Here is a 20,565-nt window from a genome sequence, read left to right as displayed (position 1 = left end):
GCCTGTTATCAGAAGAGACACTGCAGATATTACATCTGCTCTACTTCTGTGTGGGTACCATATTTAGTCACAGGTACCAGGACCTGCATGTTCATTTTGGCTGCGTATAGAGGCTAAAACCAAAAACTGATATATATTCTTTTTTGCATAAAGGAGTTTTCCCATGAAAGATAGTTATGGTAAATTCACAGGCACCTACACCTATAATGAACCTCTATAATGTACCCATCAACCTTTGTGCCCTTCTGAGTGGGCACCATATTTAGTCACATCTACCAGGATATGCATGTTCACCTTGGCTGTGCATAGGGGTTAAAACTAGAGAGGAGCGAACACTAAAATGTTCGAGGTTCGAAATTCGATTCGAACAGCCGCTCAATGTTCGTGTGTTCGAACGGGTTTCGAACCCCATTATAGTCTATGGGGAACAGATACTCGTTAAGGGGGAAACCCAAATCTGTGTCTGGAGGGTCACCGAGTCCACTATGACACCCCAGGAAATGATGCCAACACCTCTGGAATGACACTGGGACAGCAGGGGAAGCATGTCTGGGGGCATCTAACACACCAAAGACCCTCTATTACCCCAACATCACAGCCTAACAACTACACACTTTACACACTCAATACCACCTCTCTGACAGTAGGAAAACACCTTGAAACATGTGTATTTGGCACTTGCAGTGAGGAGAGCTTGTCACCAGCAGTGAATTTGGCCCTTGTAGTAAGTTGAGGTTGGCACCAACATTTGTTTTGAAAATCAGGGTGGATTGAGCCTCTAACCAGCAGAGTTTGGGCAAATTCATGGTGGAGGGAGCCTCTAAAAACCCCAGTTTGGACCAATTCATGGTGAAGGGAGCCTCTAAAAACCCCAGTTTGGACCAATTCATGGTGGAGGGAGCCTCTAAAAACCCCAGTTTGGACCAATTCATGATGGAGGGAGCCTCTAAACAGCCCAGTTTGGGCAAATTCATGGTGGAGGGAGCCTCTAAAAACCCCCAGTTTGGACCAATTCATGGTGGAGGGAGCCTCTAAAAACCCCAGTTTGGACCAATTCATGGTGGAGGGAGCCTCTAAACAGCCCAGTTTGGGCAAATTCATGGTGGAGGGAGCCTCTAAACAGCCCAGTTTGGGCAAATTCATGGTGGAGGGAGCCTCTAAACAGCCCAGATTGGGGAAATTCATGGTGGAGGGAGCCTCTAACCAGCCCAGTTTGGACCAATTCATGGTGGAGGGAGCCTCTAAAAACCCCAGTTTGGACCAATTCATGGTGGAGGGAGCCTCTAAACAGCCCAGTTTGGACCAATTCATGGTGGAGGGAGCCTCTAAAAACCCCAGTTTGGACCAATTCATGGTGGAGGGAGCCGCTAAACAGCCCAGTTTGGACCAATTCATGGTGGAGGGAGCCTCTAACCAGCAGAGTTGGTGGAAATCAGGGTGGAGGGAGCCTCTAACCAGCAGAGTTGTGGGAAAGCAGGGTGGAGGGAGCCTCTAACCAGCAGAGTTGGTGGAAATCAGGGTGGAGGGAGCCTCTAACCAGCAGAGTTGTGGGAAAGCAGGGTGGAGGGAGCCTCTAACCAGCAGAGTTGTGGGAAAGCAGGGTGGAGGGAGCCTCTAACCAGCAGAGTTGGTGGAAATCAGGGTGGAGGGAGCCTCTAACCAGCAGAGTTGGGGGAAATCAGGGTGGAGGGAGCCTAGTATTAGCAGAATTGTGCAACGCTTATGGTGGATGAGTATGAGGATGCGGAGGAATTGGAGAGGTTGAGTACAGACATGGAGTTTCATGTTGGGGTGCTTTACACAGGTGGGCACAAAAATGAAGGCTCTATCCAGTGGTGGTTCATTTTTATCAAAGTGAGCCGGTCGGCACTCTCAGCTGACAGACGGGTGCGCTTGTCAGTGATGATGCCACCGGCTGCACTGAACACCCTCTCAGATAGGACGCTGGCGGCAGGACAGGGCAGCACCTCCAAGGCATATAGGGCAAGTTCAAGCCACAGGTCCAACTTCGACACCCAATACGTGTAGGGCGCAGAGGGGTCGGAGAGGACAGGACTGTGGTCGGAAAGGTATTCCCGCAACATGCGCCTATACTTCTCACGCCTGGTGACACTAGGACCCTCCGTGGCGACACTTTGGTGAGGGGGTGCCATCAAGGTGTCCCAGACCTTAGACAGTGTGCCCCTCGTTTGTGTGGACCGGTGAGAACTTGGTTGCCTACTGGAGGAACTGCCCTCCCTGCCGCCAACGTCACATGCTGGAAACATCTCCATCATATTCTGCACCAATTGCCTGTGGCAAGCATTGATGCGATTGGCCCTCCCCTCTACCGGAATAAAAGACGAGATGTTGTTTTTATACCGGGGGTCAAGGATAGCAAAGATCCAGTACTGGTTGTCCTCCATGATTTTGACAATACGCTTGTCGGTTGTAAAGCACCCCAACATGAACTCAGCCATGTCTGCCACAGTGTTAGTTGGCATGACTCCTCTGGCCCCACCGGAAAGTTCAATCTCCATTTCCTCCTCATCCTCCATGTCTACCCATCCGCGCTGCAACAATGGGACGATTTGAAGTTGCCCGGAAGCCTCCTGTATCACCATCACATCATCGGACAACTCTTCTTCCTCCTCCTCCTCCTCCTCCTCCATTAAACGCAGTGAAGCGGACAGATGTGTGGACCTACTCTCCAGCTGTGACGGATCGGATGCTATCCCTAACTCCTCTGTGTGATCTGAGTTATCCCTGATGTCAATCAGGGATTCTCTCAGAACACACAAGAGCGGGATTGTAAGGCTCACCATCGCATCCTCAGAGCTCACCCTCCTTGTGGACTCCTCAAAGACCCGTAGGATGTCACAAAGGTCTCTCATCCATGGCCACTCATGGATGTGAAACTGAGGCAGCTGACTTTGTGGCACCCTAGGGTTTTGTAGCTGGTATTCCATCAAAGGTCTCTGCTGCTCAACCACTCTATTCAACATCTGAAACGTTGAGTTCCAGCGTGTGGGGACGTCGCACAAAAGCCGGTGTTGTGGCACATGCAGGCGTTGCTGGAGAGATTTTAAGCTAGCAGCGGCTACTGTCGACTTGCGAAAGTGGGCGCACATGCGCCGCACTTTCACCAGTAGCTCTGGAACATTGGGGTAGCTCTTTAGGAAATGTTGCACCACTAGGTTGAAGACGTGGGCCAGGCATGGAACATGTTGGAGTCCGGCAAGCTCCAGAGCTGCTACCAGGTTCCGGCCGTTATCACAAACGACCATGCCTGGGCCCATGTGCAGCGGCTCAAACCATATTGCCGTCTCATCGAGGAGGGCATCCCTCACCTCGGAGGCAGTGTGCTGTCTGTCCCCCAAGCTGATCAGCTTCAGCACAGCCTGCTGACGTCTACCAACGCCAGTGCTGCAACGTTTCCAACTCGTAGCTGGGGTCAATCTAACAGCGGAGGAGGAGGCGGTGGCGGAGGAGGAGGCGGTGGCGGAGGAGGAGGCGGTAGAGGAGGAGGGGGTGTTCTTCTCGTGTCCCTGCCAGGAATGTTAGGCGGGGAGACGAGGTACACCGGGCCAGTTTGGGAAGCAGTCCCAGCCTCAACTACATTCACCCAGTGTGCCGTCAGTGAAATGTAGCGTCCCTGTCCGCATGCACTTGTCCACGCGTCGGTGGTCAAGTGGACCTTTGTGCAAAGCGCGGAACTAAGGGCCCGCCTGATGTTGAGTGACACGTGCTGGTGCAAGGCGGGGACGGCACACCGGGAGAAGTAGTGACGGCTAGGGACGGCATAGCGAGGTGCCGCAGTTGCCATCAGGTCCAGGAAGGCGGGAGTTTCAACAAGCCGGAATGCCAACATCTCCTGGGCCAGCAGTTTAGCGATGTTGGCGTTCAAGGCTTGCGCGTGTGGGTGGTTAGCAGTGTATTTCTGCCGCCGCTCCAATGTCTGAGAGATGGTGGGTTGTTGTAAAGAAGCGCCTGATGGTGCCTTTGATGGTGCAGGAGAAGGAAATAAGACAGGAACAGGGGAGGATGAGGGAGAAGTCAACAAAGTGGCGGAGGCAGATGAAGTGGTGTCCTGGCTCGTCCTCTGGAGTGCATCGCCAGCACAGTCAGCAGTGGCAGTGGCAGAGGCAGTGGCAGTGGCGTGAATGGCAGGCGGCCTTTGTCCTGCCGTTGCTGCCTGCCACTGATTCCAGTGCTTGGATTCCAAATGACGGCGCATTGAAGTGGTGGACAGGTTGCTCTTCTCAGAGCCCCTAATCAATTTCGAGAGGCAAATTGTGCAGACAACACTATATCTGTCCTCGGCGCATTCCTTGAAAAAACTCCACACCTTCGAGAAACGTGCCCTCGAGGTGGGAGTTTTTCGGGGCTGGGTGCGAACTGGAACATCTTGGGAGATTCCGGGTGTGGCCTGGCTTCGCCTAAGCTGCTGACCTCTGCCTCTGCCTCTAGCTACCCTTTTTGGTGCTGCACCTGCCTCAACATCCACACTACTTTCCCCGCTTGACATCCCCCCTGTCCAGGTCGGGTCAGTGTCCTCATCATCCACCACTTCCTCTTCCAACTCCTGTCTCATCTCCTCCTCCCGCACAATGCGCCGGTCAACTGGATGCCCTGACGGCAACTGTGTCACATCATCGTCGATGAGGGTGGGTTGCTGGTCATCCACCACCAAATCGAACGGAGATGGAGGAGACTCTAGTGTTTGAGCATCTGGACACAGATGCTCCTCTGTTAGGTTCGTGGAATCGTGACGTGGAGAGGCAGGTTGAGGGACAATGAAAGGAGCGGAGAACAGCTCTGGGGAGCAGGGACAGTTGGGGTTATTGTTCTGTGAAGCTTGGGAATTTTGGGAGGAAGGAGGACAAGACTGTTGGGTAATAGGAGGAGAGGAGGCAGAGTCTGACTGGCTGCTGGACAATGTGCTGTAAGCGTTCTCTGACAGCCATTGCAAGACCTGTTCCTGGTTCTCGGGCCTACTAAGGTTTGTACCCTGCAGTTTAGTTAATGTGGCAAGCAACCCTGGCACTGTGGAGTGGCGCAATGCTTGCTGCCCCACAGGAGTAGGCACGGGATGCCCTGTGGCTTCACTGCTACCTTGCTCCCCAGAACCATTCCCCCGACCTCGCCCACGGCCTCGTCCACGTCCCTTTCCGGGAGCCTTGCGCATTTTGAATTCCCAGATAGAAATTGGCACTATATACCAGTAGCAAAAATTGTGGGTGCACGTAACCCCAATATATTCTTTGAATTCCCAGTCAGAAACTGGCACTATATGGCAGTAGCAAGAAATGAGGGTATTTGTAACCCCAATATATTCTTTGAATTCCCAGTCAGACAATGGCACTATATACCAGTAGCAAGAAATGAGGGTATTTGTAACCCCAATATATTCTTTGAATTCCCAGTCAGACAATGGCACTATATACCAGTAGCAAGAAATGAGGGTATTTGTAACCCCAATATATTCTTTGAATTCCCAGTCAGAAAATGGCACTATATACCAGTAGCAAAAATTGTGGGTGCACGTAACCCCAATATATTCTTTGAATTACCAGTCAGAAACTGGCACTATATGGCAGTAGCAAGAAATGAGGGTATTTATAACCCCAATATATTCTTTGAATTCCCAGTCAGACAATGGCACTATATACCAGTAGCAAGAAATGAGGGTATTTGTAACCCCAATATATTCTTTGAATTCCCAGTCAGACAATGGCACTATATACCAGTAGCAAGAAATGAGGGTATTTGTAACTCCAATATATTCTTTGAATTCCCAGTCAGACAATGGCACTATATACCAGTAGCAAAAATTGTGGGTGCACGTAACCCCAATATATTCTTTGAATTACCAGTCAGAAACTGGCACTATATGGCAGTAGCAAGAAATTAGGGTATTTGTAACCCCAATATATTCTTTGAATTCCCAGTCAGACAATGGCACTATATACCAGTAGCAAGAAATGAGGGTATTTATAACCCCAATATATTCTTTGAATTCCCAGTCAGACAATGGCACTATATACCAGTAGCAAGAAATGAGGGTATTTATAACCCCAATATATTCTTTGAATTACCAGTCAGAAACTGGCACTATATGGCAGTAGCAAGAAATGAGGGTATTTGTAACCCCAATATATTCCTTGAATTCCCAGTCAGACAATGGCACTATATACCAGTAGCAAGAAATGAGGGTATTTGTAACCCCAATATATTCTTTGAATTCCCAGTCAGACAATGGCGCTATATACCAGTAGCAAAAATTGTGGGTGCACGTAACCCCAATATATTCTTTGAATTACCAGTCAGAAACTGGCACTATATGGCAGTAGCAAGAAATGAGGGTATTTGTAACCCCAATATATTCTTTGAATTCCCAGTCAGACAATGGCACTATATACCAGTAGCAAGAAATGAGGGTATTTATAACCCCAATATATTCTTTGAATTCCCAGTCAGACAATGGCACTATATACCAGTAGCAAGAAATGAGGGTATTTATAACCCCAATATATTCTTTGAATTACCAGTCAGAAACTGGCACTATATGGCAGTAGCAAGAAATGAGGGTATTTGTAACCCCAATATATTCTTTGAATTCCCAGTCAGACAATGGCACTATATACCAGTAGCAAGAAATGAGGGTATTTGTAACCCCAATATATTCTTTGAATTCCCAGTCAGACAATGGCACTATATACCAGTAGCAAAAATTGTGGGTGCACGTAACCCCAATATATTCTTTGAATTACCAGTCAGAAACTGGCACTATATGGCAGTAGCAAGAAATGGGGGTATTTGTAACCCCAATATATTCTTTGAATTCCCAGTCAGACAATGGCACTATATACCAGTAGCAAGAAATGAGGGTATTTGTAACCCCAATATATTCTTTGAATTCCCAGTCAGACAATGGCACTATATACCAGTAGCAAGAAATGAGGGTATTTGTAACCCCAATATATTCTTTGAATTCCTAGTGAGACAATGGCACTATATACCAGTAGCAAAAATTGTGGGTGCACGTAACCCCAATATATTCTTTGAATTGCCAGTCAGAAACTGGCACTATATGGCAGTAGCAAGAAATGAGGGTATTTGTAACCCCAATATATTCTTTGAATTCCCAGTCAGACAATGGCACTATATACCAGTAGCAAGAAATGAGGGTATTTATAACCCCAATATATTCTTTGAATTACCAGTCAGAAACTGGCACTATATGGCAGTAGCAAGAAATGAGGGTATTTGTAACCCCAATATATTCTTTGAATTCCCAGTCAGACAATGGCACTATATACCAGTAGCAAGAAATGAGGGTATTTATAACCCCAATATATTCTTTGAATTCCCAGTCAGACAATGGCACTATATACCAGTATCAAGAAATGAGGGTATTTATAACCCCAATATATGCTTTGAATTACCAGTCAGAAACTGGCACTATATGGCAGTAGCAAGAAATGAGGGTATTTGTAACCCCAATATATTCTTTGAATTCCCAGTCAGACAATGGCACTATATACCAGTAGCAAGAAATGAGGGTATTTATAACCCCAATATATTCTTTGAATTCCCAGTCAGGCAATGGCACTATATACCAGTAGCAAGAAATGAGGGTATTTATAACCCCAATATATTCTTTGAATTCCCAGTCAGACAATGGCACTATATACCAGTAGCAAGAAATGAGGGTATTTATAACCCCAATATATTCTTTGAATTCCCAGTCAGACAATGGCACTATATACCAGTAGCAAGAAATGAGGGTATTTGTAACCCCAATATATTCTTTGAATTCCCAGTCAGACAATGGCACTATATACCAGTAGCAAGAAATGAGGGTATTTGTAACCCCAATATATTCTTTGAATTCCCAGTCAGACAATGGCACTATATACCAGTAGCAAGAAATGAGGGTATTTGTAACCCCAATATATTCTTTGAATTCCCAGTCAGACAATGGCACTATATACCAGTAGCAAAAATTGTGGGTGCACGTAACCCCCATTATATATTCTTTGAATTACCAGTCAGAAACTGGCACTATATGGCAGTAGCAAGAAATGAGGGTATTTGTAACCCCAATATATTCTTTGAATTCCCAGTCAGACAATGGCACTATATACCAGTAGCAAGAAATGAGGGTATTTATAACCCCAATATATTCTTTGAATTACCAGTCAGAAACTGGCACTATATGGCAGTAGCAAGAAATGAGGGTATTTGTAACCCCAATATATTCTTTGAATTCCCAGTCAGACAATGGCACTATATACCAGTAGCAAGAAATGAGGGTATTTATAACCCCAATATATTCTTTGAATTCCCAGTCAGACAATGGCACTATATACCAGTAGCAAGAAATGAGGGTATTTATAACCCCAATATATTCTTTGAATTACCAGTCAGAAACTGGCACTATATGGCAGTAGCAAGAAATGAGGGTATTTGTAACCCCAATATATTCTTTGAATTCCCAGTCAGACAATGGCACTATATACCAGTAGCAAGAAATGAGGGTATTTATAACCCCAATATATTCTTTGAATTCCCAGTCAGACAATGGCACTATATACCAGTAGCAAGAAATGAGGGTATTTATAACCCCAATATATTCTTTGAATTCCCAGTCAGACAATGGCACTATATACCAGTAGCAAGAAATGAGGGTATTTGTAACCCCAATATATTCTTTGAATTCCCAGTCAGACAATGGCACTATATACCAGTAGCAAGAAATGAGGGTATTTGTAACCACAATATATTCTTTGAATTCCCAGTCAGACAATGGCACTATATACCAGTAGCAAGAAATGAGGGTATTTGTAACCCCAATATATTCTTTGAATTCCCAGTCAGACAATGGCACTATATACCAGTAGCAAAAATTGTGGGTGCACGTAACCCCCATTATATATTCTTTGAATTACCAGTCAGAAACTGGCACTATATGGCAGTAGCAAGAAATGAGGGTATTTGTAACCCCAATATATTCTTTGAATTCCCAGTCAGACAATGGCACTATATACCAGTAGCAAGAAATGAGGGTATTTATAACCCCAATATATTCTTTGAATTACCAGTCAGAAACTGGCACTATATGGCAGTAGCAAGAAATGAGGGTATTTGTAACCCCAATATATTCTTTGAATTCCCAGTCAGACAATGGCACTATATACCAGTAGCAAAAATTGTGGGTGCACGTAACCCCAATATATTCTTTGAATTCCCAGTCAGACAATGGCACTATATGGCAGTAGCAAAAATAGTGGGTGTATATAGCCCCAATTCTATTGCTAGGGGACTTGCAGTGTATTTCTGGGGTGAAGGTGGGGGGGCACACCGTTGGAACAGGTATCGGGGGTATATATCGGGTATACGGGAATACACTGTCAGTGTATTCCATTCAGGATCCTGGGAAAGCTGGGTTGCGGCGATTGACCCCGTCAGTGCCACGTTACACTGACAAGCTTCTCCCTGGAATTGAAGTTATATGTAAGCCCAATATATTCTTTGAATTCCCAGTCAGACAATGGCACTATATGGCAGTAGCAAAAATAGTGGGTGTATATAGCCCCAATTCTATTGCTAGGGGACTTGCAGGGTATTTCTGGGGTGAAGGTGGGGGGGCACACCGTTGGAACGGGTATCGGGGGTATATATCGGTTATACGGGAATACAGTGACAGTGTATTCCATTCAGGATCCTGGGAAAGCTGGGTTGCGGCGATTGAGCCCATCAGTGCCACGTTACACTGACAAGCTTCTCCCTGGAATTTAGCTCTTATAAGAGCTGTTGGTTGTCTTCTCCTTCCTATCCTAGCCTGTCCCTGCCTACCCAGAATCTAAGCCCTAGCTAACTGGACGGAAACCTCCGTCCCCGGTGAATTGCAAGCTCAGAATGACGCGAAGCTGGGCGGTGCTGTTCTTTTAAATTAGAGGTCACATGTTTTCGGCAGCCAATGGGTTTTGCCTACTTTTTTCAACGTCACCGGTGTCGTAGTTCCTGTCCCACCTACCCTGTGCTGTTATTGGAGCAAAAAAGGCGCCAGGGAAGGTGGGAGGGGAATCGAGTAATGGCGCACTTTACCACGCGGCGTTCGATTCGATTCGAACATGCCGAACAGCCTAATATCCAATCGAACATGAGTTCGATAGAACACTGTTCGCTCATCTCTAGTTAAAACCAAAAACTGATAAATTTAGTTGTTTTTTTTCTTAAACAAGTTTTCCCATGAAAGATAGTTATGGTATGTTCACAGGGAGCTGCACCTATTTATAAAATGAGCCCACCAGTCTCTCTGCCCTGCTACTTTCCCAGCTGCAACCTCACTGAGAAAGCTTTCAACTATGGTCAGGCCTGATAGAAAAAGAGTAGCTATGGAAACGCAACAAATGTGTTGGTTTTCATTTTCTCATTTTCTTTATATGTGTTTTCAATTTTATGTACATGATTATGGGGGCAGCAATCTTGTTTGAGCTCTTTGAGAGGTTCAGAGTTGCACTTGACCACAGCTACATTGTAGACTTATGTGTAATGTGCAAAGGTTGTTGAGTTTGTAGTAAAGGAGAGGAGGTGAAACCATCACCTATGGTATTTGTTATGATTCTGTTTCATCTATTGTGGGGAAGGTAGCTCGGTAGCAGCAATGGTGCAGACCCAACCAGTCAGAGACAAGGACACAAAACTGTAGCAAACAGGTTTATTAAAAAAACAAAAAAACACACAAAATAAATAAACCTTCTCGTCAAGCACAAAATGAGCAAAATAAAATAGTCTTAATTTCAGGCAATAACAGTGTGAAACAAAACCCTGCTCGTCTGAGTTCTGACTAAACAATATGTACTAGCTCTACAGACTCACAGTGTCAAGACAGACCCAGGCACCTCCACTCACTACCAGGAACTGCCCTGAAGTGAAGGCTCTGCAGCCTTTTATGGCCCAGTAACAAGCTTAGGAACCACACCTGAGCGGAAGTCTAATCAAAACCTGCCCTGGAACACACATAAGTCTGAAATCTGAGGGAACTATACCATGATTCAAGCACTCTGCTGGTCACCTTATCACACTATATAGAGATTTTGTCTCTAATTATAAAATTGATATGAAAATGAGATAAGTGCCAAAAAGTAATCTCTACAGAACAGGCAGTGTCAGCCTTTTATGTGGCTCTGCGACCAATGTGAAAACTGCAAGATTTCAGAATGCTTCCTAATATAGACAAATAAAAACACTACCAAAAAGTATTAAAAATGTGTGTTTAACCCCTTCCTGAAGGAGGAATGTTTTTGATTTTTTTTTTTTTACTTCTCCCTTCCAAACCCCATAACGTTTTTTATTTTTCTACTCTATGAGCCACATGAGGGCTTAATGTTTGCAGGAGAATTTTTCTCTATGATGCTACCATTAATTATTCTGTACAATGTACTGGGAAGCTGGAAAACATTCAGAATGAGGTGAATTTGAAGAAAAAGCACATTTGTGGGACTTTCTTACGGGCTTTGTTTTTACAGTGTTTACTGTGCAGCCAAAATGATATGTCACTGTACTTTGTTTCAGTACGATTTCCGAGGATACCAATTTTATATGGTTTTATTTACATTTTAACTCCTTAACAAAAATCCAAAACTGGGCAAATTTTTTTTTTTTGAAAAGTTGCCATATTCTGACACCTGTATTTTTTTAAATACTTTTGTGCATGGTAACGGATAGGGCGTGTTTTTTTGCGGGACCAAGTGTACATTTTAGTTATACCATTTAGGGAGTCACTTTTTATTCACATTATTTATCAGATGCTAAACTGGCACTTGTAAACCGGGCATTTTTAGACACAGGAATACCTATGGTGTATGTGTTTCACAGTATTTAAATACTTTTATATTTTTCTAGGGAAAGGGGGATGAGTTGAACTTTTAATATTGTTTATTTTTTCTCTATATATTGTTTTTTAACTTTTTTAATTTATTATTTTTTTTTCATTTTGCATTTATGCACTTATGGAATGCATTACAATGATAATGAATTGCAAAAATCAGCATTTATATTGCAAGCTACATAAAGCAGCTTGCAATAGAAGCTAAACTAAACTAAAGACAAGCCTGTGAGCCTTCACAAGGCTCCTGGCTGTCATGGTAATAGGACGCTTGCTTTGGGTGCCGATGATTCCTGGTGCTTCGTTCAACTTTGAGACATCAGAGGGGTTAATGCCCGCGATCAATGTGGACACTGATCGCAGGCATTAGCACCAAGACTCTGCTATATAATAAAGCAGAGACTTGGCATCTATGGTGGTCACTCAACTCCGAAGCAGCTGCCATATTTAAACACCCAACATCCACCGTACTATTACAGTCAGGGAAGGGGTTAATATAAAAACTTGATTCAAACAGTAGGTAATTTTCTGATGACATATTCCTTTAAGGTTAAACTGTAGTAGTTCCAATGATGGTTCAGAAACAGCCTCCCAGCAGCCTTTTACCATCACAGCAGTCTGTTCCACTGAAAGCTGTTATAAATTTTTATACTTTTCATAATTGACTATGACAGCCATGTTACTTTCCTAGCTTCTCTAGCTTTCCATTGAGAGGAGGAGAAATAAGCTTATAAATATAAACTGCCTGACTGTCTTCATGTGGCAGCATTAAATGCTCCTGATGGTTTATTATACTGCGATACATTTAAACTTGAGCTAAAAACATGTTTAGTGGGAAATTAGGTGCTAGAAGGGCCATCATTATGTGGACGGCTGGAAAAATTGCTGATACTACATCATGTTCAGAGCCAATGAGTTCTTCTAAGGTTTATAACATTCTCCCCTTGAGATGCCTATAAGTCAATATTCTGTGCTGTTCTTATAGAGTAATATGAATGTTTTCTCCCGGCAAATCTTCAGCTGCACTTTAATTGTTACACAATGCATTTTAATGACAGAGAAGCTGATTATGCAAGTCTTTTATTTCAATTTCTTAAATAGTACAATGACCATAATGAGTCCATGAACCCGCTGCACGTCAATAACCTAGGCTTATATATGTTTACAGGACAGCAGTGTCCCTAAAGGATTATTTCAACAGTGCAGTAGTATAAAACTTATTGCTTGTAAGAATGGAAAGTTTGTTCACCATAAGTTTAATTAAATCACGTGCCCTGTATCTTAATTCTGTTTTCTGACATGTTGGGTATTGTTCAGTGATGTCGCCGTTTACAGGAATTTCCCTTTTTTTTTTTCTTTGCTTACACCTAAATATCCTGAAAGAAACCAGTTGAAATATTCCCTGTTTTTGCTGCAGCTTCCTCTGTCTTACCAGCCTTGTAAATGTTCTTGTGAGATTCATACTATCGCAGCAGCCAAAGCTTCTTGAGATTGATGGGACCCTATCATCCACCCTGCCCACTCCATTATAAAGAGCCGTGTCGTCAGTGGCAGTGACGTTTTAAAGGAAATTGCCCATTTATGGCCACTCAGGCAAATGATATCATCACAATAGGTTCTCCTGTCTAAATGTAGATCATTTCTGAAATGAAATTACAGACTCTTATCTGGAAAACAGGAGACAGAGGCACCTGGTCTATGTAATTAGTATCCTGGGAAATAACATCATCCTTTAATGAATGCATAAATCCTATTTTGTAAGTCTGTTGCAGGAGCAGGCAGTCATTCTGCTGTTACAAAAGAAGCCCCACATCCACAAGGAGCAAGGCTCCACATCGTGTTTTCTGTTGTACTTGAATATATAGGACATGTATTGCAATCCTATGCTTTGCACAGTGCTGCAGTGTACTTGTTTTGCAGAGCTGCTAAAGAGCTACGGAACAGCTGTGAATTACTGGCTTCATGGATACATAATTTGAAATCTCCGGCCTTCATGTTTTTCTACAATCTAGGTGATTCTGGGGAGAGAATGTGCATATTCTTATTCACAGATCAGCTCAATATTGGTTTTGAAAGCCACTAGCAATATTCTAGCCTTTAAAGGTAAGGTAAGATGACTCATTTTTACTTTATTTCATCTAATCTTGTATATTTATAGATGTTATTAATTAGCCATAAGTCAGGTCATGATTGAGATTTTCCAGTTTCTTCACTTTACCCTGTGAGCAACTAGAGACTGCATCCTGGCACTACCAATCTGTAGCTCAAGAAGATTCCCATGCTGCTTACAGTACTGTCTTGCACAAATATAGATAGATAAAAAATTAATTCCAGATGCATCCAGCGGAGTCATTTATGAGGTCCATAGATTTCTGTTCACGTCCTAGCTTTAATGTAAGCATTCTTTGTGATATCTGTATCCCCTATAGCTCCAGATGGCAAATGTGTGCTGTTCATTCAGTGTTCAAAGGGATCTGCAGAAATACAAGGGGTGTTGGACTGCAAGAGACATTATAAGGAAATAAAGAGATGTTGTAGACAGTATGCTTACCAGTGAATGTCAAAGTGAACAATAGATCTATTAACCCTACTAAATAGGCAGTGAATTGAAAAAGCTACTTTTTTGTTATGCAGGAGGGACATACTAGGAATTCATTGATATGTAAATGAGACATCTGAAAATCTGCCATTTGAGACATTATTGCAACCTTAAACCTTGTGCAGACCAGAGAGCGTTTGTAAGCGTGCTTGTGATTTTATGCATGCATTCCAGAGACATGGTATAGGAAGAATAGACTTGGGGGATAATGCTGTAAAGCTTGAACCATTCATTCAGGACTAGTCCTAGTGACATGAAAATTGTCCAGGGAAGAAAGGGTTAAATGGGCTTTGCACAGTAGCCTTCAATAACGGTTTGAGTCCTTCAAGCCTCAAACATGTTGGTCTTGGAATTAGGATTCATTTGTGCAGCTTATATTTTAATAAATAACATTTGGGCTAGCAGGCATGGCTGAGTAAACTGCCCTGATTTATGTGATAAATGGATCCATGTGGAAATGCATTTTATGCGTCCTAAACTGCTTAGCTACCATATGTTCTGTATCCATGTGAAAAGAAGCAGCCATAAGTTGTAATAGGGAGCTAATCTTTCACTGTCGTCATCAATACTTCTATTTTAGGAAGCCTATAGCACTGGATGAGTTTCATTGACTCAGGTATAAGTACAGCGTGTCAAATGTCTTCATACATCACACACTAACCAGCAACAAGTTATGTAACATAGTTCTATATCATTCCCAGACATCCGATAAATCAAAGAACCTGGATTCCAGCGCTTTATGTTTAATATATTATTTATATCGTGCTAACAAGAATCCCTCTCGTGCTTTACCTTTTATGCATGACAAATGTCGAATATAAAATAATAGCATGGTAACATTTTCTTATTGGCATAAATACATGTCTTCATAGTTCTGTGGCACAATACCAAATAAAAGACAATGCAAGATGCTATATGGAAATTGAATAAATATGACAATATGATGCAGTGGATGTTTTGTTTGATGGACAGGTTAGGCCACAACTTTTGAGCCATACATTTTAGGTATGAATTCTTTGTTCTTTGTTTCCTTATAATCCTAGCTTAAAAGCTATGGTGTAATGGATTGCGGCCGCTCATTACAGCTATGAGGCAGGTTGCCTGACAAAGCAGAAAGCAAATGCAATGCACATGGTGTGAAGCAATTCACTTATGTTCTGGGTTTATTGCTCTCATGGCAGAATTTGATATCAATGACATGAATCCTGATGTAGTTGTGCCTGCCATGCTTTACTTGATGGTCACACTGGTCATTTCAAGGTGTTCTCTGTGATAGAAATATTTTATTGAATATACTGAGATTATTTTCTGCCCATTGTTATACACTGTAAGTATAAGAAAGCATCACGTTTACAATAGCAATACGATAAGTTAATAAGAGTAAACCCTTCCGATTTGACGTAAAACATACAGTTGCGTGCAGTACTACTCTGTGCACCAAAACAATGGAAACCTTGGCAAACATGTACTAATACAAAGTGCAATCTGGCTCTGAGCAGGCTAAAAATGTACCAGATTTATCACAGTGTCTGATACCATGATAAATCTCATATCTTTAGACTGCCTAGTCTAAATTTATACTATTATCTGGTTTACTTTCATTTAGAATTTGTCACATTTAAGTCATATCCACTTATTCTGTGAGGCCACAACCACTTGTCTAGCCAGTTGAAAAGAATTTCCTCTGAACCTAGATGTGTGAAGATGGTCCCTGATGCACCATATCGTACGACATTGTGACATATTTTAGATCAGTTGTAACTCTGCCCTACATCATCCCTTGTACGTTAGAGGTATTCAACATATACCATATCCCACACTGCACTGTAGTTTCTCTTATATATTGCATCATGACATAAGTTACGTTTTAGGTCATCTCCTGCTGAACTACAAAGTCCAATATGCTTCGATTGCTTGTTACATTAATGTTTAGAATTTCAGTGTTTGTGTTCCTGTTTCTCCATCTTGCAGCTGGTGCTTTAAGGTTACCATTTCCACCTGTCAAACTCTGCCTGGGTCTACTCATCCTGAACTCTCAAACAGACCCAACCAGAGTTCTGCTTCACCATTCATTCCTGACTTGAGACACAGTATTTAACTTGTTTTAAACACTAGTTTCACTGTACCTCTCCCTGACTTTGATCTTCTGGCTTCTGACATTGGCATGCTCTCCTGAATTACCCTATGTTTCTGATTTGGCTGTAAATAAGACCTTCTGTATATGACACTGGAGTGTACTCTGAAACATCTCTGGTTACATTTTGGCAATTCTTCACTCTTATGGTTTGACCTCAGCTTGTAGACCTTACAGGGAATTGTTTATTTAGCAGTTTTATAACAATCTGTGAACTTGTCCAATACCTTCAGTGCCAAAGGTTTATTTTACTTATTTCTCTTACATGTATAGTACTAACATATTCTGCAACACTTTATGGACAATATCAATCGCTGTCCCATGTAGGGTTCACAGTCTAAATTACTGTATCAGTATGCCTTCAGAGTGTGGGAAGAAATACACACAAACACAGAGAAAACATACAAGCTCCTTGCAGATGTTGTACTTGGTTGGATTTAATCCTAGGACTCCTGCACAGCAAGGCAACAGTGCTAGATACTGAGCTACAATTCTGCCCCATGTGATATGAATTTGTTGTGAACGAAAAGAAATATAAACACTCTGCGATCACCCTATATAAATCAAGTGTATTTTAAAGGGGATGTCCAATTCAGAAAAATGTATCATCATGAATCCTGTTAGGGAATGCTCGGTTAATATTAAGGGATCCCCAATGTGTAGCCTAATCTCTGCTAGAGTGGCAGATTTCTCCACAGATTACAATTGACTCCTGGGACCCATTGTGATCAGCTTTTTTTCAATGGATTGCGCTAACAACTAGAAGTCCAAAAAGGAGATCCCCTTTAATTTTGATTTGCTCTGTTATCTTACAGAATGTGATCTCTAACAGAGAAAACCTGCATTTAAGGGGAACATAATAATCTACTGTAGGTTCTCAAGACAAAATAGTGTTACCAAGCTATATGTTATATTTCTATGTGTCGCCACAAAGCAGTTGTGTTGTGAATTTACGCCTTTCAAGGAATTAGCATATTACATTGACTTAGTTTCATGAGAAGCCAAATTAGGACCAATTTAAGAGTGGACATATTTCAACCAATCCAAATATTTCATATTGGGTATATATTGCTTCTTGACAATTCCTCCTTGTGAATGGACCCTCAGTGTGCTTTTATGGTCTCCCCACTTGCTATATATTTTGGAGGGCTACTTCTGGATCCTGTTATGTACTGCTTAAGTCTTTGTTTGCCCCAACCTAAATTAGATCCACAATATAAAGTTGAGGTATGGTATTGATTGCCAGAGGTCGATCGTGTTCCTCTGAGAATTTGATATAAATAATACATCATTCTTTTGAAATTTGGATTTTCTTTGAAGTGTATTTATAGATTTAAAGTCAAGAATCCTTTGCTGGTTAGAAACCTTCAGAACTAAGAACTTCTTCACACTGCAGAACTTACTAGATAAACCACAATCAATTAAAATGACATTTCCATCTTTCCAAGTGATAACATTGAGTGTGCGTATCTCTCTCGATAGATAGATAGATAGATAGATAGATAGATAGATAGATAGATAGATAGATAGAAAGAGATCTAGAGATCTAGACATGTTCTAATTTCTTCATATAGACAAAGTGATTTGGGGAATTTTATTATAGGTAAAGTGGGAGATCAAGCGTTCATCTATTGAACAATATAGCCATAATCAAAAGAGTCCCAGCTATGTTCATGGATATTCCACCTTTGTAGTCATATGTTACTTTTTACTATCTACCTACCCTTTACCCTCGGTAGATTAGCAAAAAGCAAGGGATCAGATGGGAATAAGACTGCAGGATCCGGCTACATAGAGTTTGTTTGCAGTTATTAACTACAGAGGTTCATGACTATTTGTAAAGCTGCTTATTTTTATCAAATCAATTGAAAAAATAAAATTCTGTTTATAAAGATGGATTAATTGTCCAAATAAGGATTCAAGTTAAATATGTAAGATATTTAAAGGGAAATTTTTTATTTATGGCTTATCTGAGGACAGCTGGCTCCCGTATGAATCAGTACTGTACAGTGCACAGAGATGGAAGCCATTTGCTCCGTGCTTTGTATAGTAGTTTGGAGTAGGTATTGCAACTCAGCCAAAGAATTTTTATTAGGTCTGGCTGTGATGTTGGGTGACACAGTATTTATCTCAAAGACATTCCACTTCATTCTAAAGGTGTTTGATAACGCTGATGTCAGGATTCTGTGTACACCATTTTAGTTCTTCAATAGCAAACTTGTGAAATCATGCCTTCAAGAACTTTGTTTTTTACACCAAAGTACTATCAAGCTGGCACAGCAAAGTTTATCTTATTATTTTTATTTTTATTATGCTTACTTATATAGCGCCATCATATTCCGCAGCGCTTTACAGACATTGACAGTCACTGTCCCATATAGGGATCACAATCTACATTCCCTATCAGTATGTCTTTGGTGTGTGGGAGGAAACAGGAGTACCCGGAGGAAACCCAAGCAAACACGGGGAGAACATACAAACTCCTTTCAGATATTGTCTTTGGCAGGATTTGAACCTAGGACTCCAGTGCTGCAAGGCTGCAGTGCTAACCACTGTTACCACCAAACTGTTACCACCAATAGAATTTTATAAAATGTATGTAGAATTAGTGTTTTATTCACTGGAAATAAATGGCCTGTTTTAACCCCGAGACACAGCCCCATGCCATTATCCACACTCAAATTGTAAATTAGGCACTATGTATTCCAATACTGCAGGAACAGAAGAGTTTCTGGGCATCTGCCGAACCCTGATTTGTTCCTCAGACTGCCCATAGACCATATGCGACTCATCAGTCCAGATACTTCCATTGCTCCAAAATCCAGTTGGGGAATGTTTACAAAGTTAAACTCGCCACTCCAGCCAAGTTTGTACACAACTACAACACTTTAAAGAGGACCTTTCACCACTTTTGGGCACATGCAGTGTCATATACTGCCAGAAAGCCGACAGTGCGCTGAGTTCAGCGCACTGTCGGCTTTCCCGATCTGTGCCCGGTGTAAAGAGCTTACGGTGCCGGTACTGTAGTGCTCTATGGTCAGAAGGGCGTTTCTGACCATTAGCCAGAGACGTCCTTCTGCCTCGCGGCGCCAATCGCGCTGTGCTGTGGAGCAGTGAGGAACGCCCCCTCCCTCTGCTCACACAGCTCGTCCATAGACGAGCATTATCAGGAGCGGGAGGTAGGCTTTGGCGTTGCAACGATGCTCAATTGGTACCAAGGGGCCCAAAGAGTGCCAAGAAAATATTCCCCACACCATGACACCACCACCACCAACCTGAACCGTTGATACAAGGCAGGATGGATCCATGCTTTCATGTTGTTGATGCCAAATTCTGACCCTACCATCCAAATGTCGCAGCAGAAATCGAGACTCATCAGACCAGGCAATGTTTTTCCAATCTTCAATTGTCCAATTTCGATGAGCTTGTGCAAATTGTAGCCTCAGTTTCCTGTTCTTAGCTGAAAGGAGTGGCACCCGGTGTGGTCTTCTGCTGCTGTAGCCCATCTGCCTCAAAGTTCGACGTACTGTGCGTTCAGAGATGCTCTTCTGGCTACCTTGGTTGTAACGGGTGGCTATTTGAGTCACTGTTGCCTTTCTATCAGCTCGAACCAGTCTGGCCATTTTCCTCTGACCTCTGGCATCAACAACGCATTTCCACCCACAGAACTGCCGCTCACTGGATGTTTTTTTTTTCAGGCCATTCTCTGTAAACCCTAGAGATGGTTGTGCGTGAAAATCCCAGTAGATCAGCAGTTTCTGAAATACTCAGACCAGCCCTTCTGGCACCAACAACCATGCCACGTTCAAAGGCACTCAAATCACCTTTCTTCCCCATACTGATGCTCGGTTTGAACTGCAGGAGATTGTCTTGACCATGTCTACATGCCTAAATGCACTGAGTTGCCGCCATGTGATTGGCTGATTAGAAATTAAGTGTTAACGAGCAGTTGGACAG

At 42.6% G+C, this 20,565-nt stretch overlaps 1 protein-coding gene across 6 annotated transcripts in view; it reads left to right on the top strand.

Annotated features, from left to right (window-relative positions):
* DLGAP2 (DLG associated protein 2) overlaps window positions 1-20,565 on the top strand; it is a 748,630-nt gene that overhangs the window by 287,362 nt on the left and 440,703 nt on the right. For 2 of the 6 annotated variants that reach the window (XM_075268426.1, XM_075268421.1), the window contains exon 1: window positions 13,484-13,978. The exons of 2 other annotated variants lie outside the window; for them this stretch is intronic. The gene's annotated coding sequence lies outside the window, so the exon portion shown is untranslated. Of the gene's footprint in view, window positions 1-13,483; window positions 13,984-20,565 lie in introns of those variants that run through there. 2 more of the 6 variants (XM_075268425.1, XM_075268422.1) reach the window with 1 other exon arrangement.

This window comes from Leptodactylus fuscus, chromosome 3 (genome assembly GCF_031893055.1).
Source record: "Leptodactylus fuscus isolate aLepFus1 chromosome 3, aLepFus1.hap2, whole genome shotgun sequence".
Lineage (NCBI taxonomy): Eukaryota > Metazoa > Chordata > Amphibia > Anura > Leptodactylidae > Leptodactylus > Leptodactylus fuscus.
Note: the sequence above shows the minus strand (reverse complement) of the source record. Positions and strands in the feature narration are given on the sequence as shown.